Source organism: Penaeus japonicus, unplaced genomic scaffold (assembly GCF_977035675.1).
Source record: "Penaeus japonicus unplaced genomic scaffold, GWHDUDI00000001_assembly GWHDUDI00000001, whole genome shotgun sequence".
Classification (NCBI taxonomy): domain Eukaryota; kingdom Metazoa; phylum Arthropoda; class Malacostraca; order Decapoda; family Penaeidae; genus Penaeus; species Penaeus japonicus.
Genome location: NW_028234403.1, coordinates 28,429,489 through 28,432,317, shown reverse-complemented (window position 1 = coordinate 28,432,317; position 2,829 = coordinate 28,429,489). Strand labels below are relative to the sequence as shown.

The window sequence follows — 2,829 nt, the reverse complement described above, 5'->3', positions numbered from 1 at the left end:
CACACTCCACATATATATTATATTTATAGATATATATATAGATATTTATATATATAGTTATATAAATTCATACACACATCACACACACACACTACACACACACACACAATCATATACACACACATTTATGTTTTATGTGGGTGTATATTTATATATATATATATCTTTATTTAAAAATATATATATATAGGAAGAGAGGAGAGTGAGGAGTGAGAGGATTGAGAGATGAGAGATGTGAGAGAGAGAGAAGAGAGAGAGAGAGAGTGATTAGATATAAATATTTGTTGATATTTTTATATATATATATATGGTTATATATATAGAGTGTGATTTATTATATCAGTTATATATATATGTTTATATTTAGTTATATATTTATTTATATTTATATATATTTATATATATATGATAGATATATATATATATATGCTTGTATTTATATATAATCTTGTTTTCTATTGTTATATATATATAATATATTTATATATAATTATTTATATAATATATATAATATATATTTATATATATTTATGTATATATATATGCATATTATAAATATGTATGTTTATATATAGATGTATAAATATATATTTATATATATAAATATATATATATATGTATTATGTTATATATAATGTATATTGATTTATAATATATTTAATAGATAGTTTATATAGATATACACACTCTCTCACACACACACACACCACACACCAAACACACACAATTATTATATTTATATATATTTATTATATATATATTTAGCTATTATATTATACATTATATTGTGTATAAAATATCAGACATACATTACACAACACACCACACACACACACCCACTCATATATAAAATATATATATATAATATTCTATATATATTATATATATTTATATTATATATACATATATATGTGTATATATACATATATATATATTTGTATATATATATGCATATATACATATATCTATATATATATATATATATATATATAACTATATATATTATATTTATATATATATATATATATACACCACACACACCCAACACACACAAACAAACACTACACACACACACAACTTACACACACACACAAATATATTGTATAGGTGTGTATATATATGTTATCTATATTTGTATAAACATATATATATATGTATATATATTCTATATATATATTATATTATATATATATATAGATATATATATATAAAGAGAGAGAGGGAGGGCGAGAGAGAGGAGAGAGAGAAGAGAGAGGAGAAGAGAGAGAAGGAGACGGAGAGAGGAGAGAGAGAGGGGGAGAGAGACAGAGAGGAGACAGAGAGCGAGAGAGAGAGAGAGATAGAGGAGGGGGAGAGAGAGGAGGAGAGGAGAAGGAGAGAGAGAGCGAGAGGAGGAGAGGAGAGAGAGGAGAGGGGATAAGGGAGAAGAGGAGAAAAAGGAGGACGGGGGAGAGGGGGACACAGAGAGAAGAGAGAGAGGGAGGGAGGGGAGGGGAAAAAGGGAAGAGAGAGAAAAGAGAGAGGGGAGGAGAGTGAGAGAGAGGAGGAGAGAGATGAGAGAAAGGGGAAGAGGGAGTGTGGAGAGGAGATGTGTGTGAATTGTTTCTATGTATATTCATTTTTCAAATATATAGGGCATATTTTACAAAAGTGAATAGTTACACATGTTTTGTATTTGATTTTTGTTGTAAACACCACACACACATACCAAAAACACACCCCATATACCCTTACATATTTGTATTTTTTATATATATATATATAAATTTTTAATATATATATATATATTTTATGTATATTTTATAAATATATTATATATATATTTTATAAATTTTTTTATATATATTTATATATTATTTTTTATATTTATATTTTTTTTTTAATTTTTTTTTTATATTTTTTTTAAAATTTTCCATATTACATGTGTTTTAAAAAAATATATATATATTTATATATTTTTAAATATATATTTTTATATATATTATATATTTTAAAAGGATATATAAATATATATGTATTTTTATATATATATATAATATATATATGTATATATATTATACTTAATACACACACACACACACAGGACACATCCACACATATATATATATTATCTATATTTACAATATGTATATTTAGATATTATATATATATATATATATATATATATATACATATATATATTTATTTATTTATTTATCTATATGTCCATGTGTGTGTATATGTGCGTGTGTGTGTGTGTGCGTGTGTGTGTGTCTGTGTGTGTGTTTGTGTGTGAATATATGTACACAAATGCATCTATATATGTTTGTATATATCATATATAAAATACAAAAGTCCCTAAATATCATGTGATAAACTACGATTGAGAGACGTTTCTTTATATTCCGCTTTTACACAACACACGCATCTTTCGAAATCAAAGAAACGAAGATCCTGCAACAAAAACATTCCCATGCCGGGAATCGAACCCGGGCCTCCTGGGTGAAAGCCAGGTATCCTAGCCACTAGACCACATGGGATTAACAACAGTTGAAATTTACATGATATTTATTTTTCTTATCTAAGCGTCTAAGTAAATACTTGATCGTGTTTATTCATTTTCCCTCAGTTGAATCAATCATATAATATGAATAAGGTGTTATTGCAACATACAGGTATAGATAGTTTTTCTAATATATAGTAGTTCTTAATTAGGATTAATCTCAATTATAATTCACTACCGCTTCATAAATCTAACGCTCATCTACTGGTATTAGACATGGCCTAAAAGACATAATCATATATGGTACAAATAACTCCAACTCGCCGTGGATGGGAATGAAGAGAACT

The 2,829-nt window shown here is 25.6% G+C and overlaps 1 non-coding gene across 1 annotated transcript; it reads right to left on the bottom strand.

Annotated features, from left to right (window-relative positions):
- Positions 1–2,447: 2,447 nt before the first annotated feature.
- TRNAE-UUC (transfer RNA glutamic acid (anticodon UUC)) lies at positions 2,448–2,519 on the bottom strand. The gene has a single exon. It is a non-coding gene; the product is annotated as a tRNA-Glu (tRNA).
- Between the last annotated feature and the right edge of the window lie 310 nt (positions 2,520–2,829).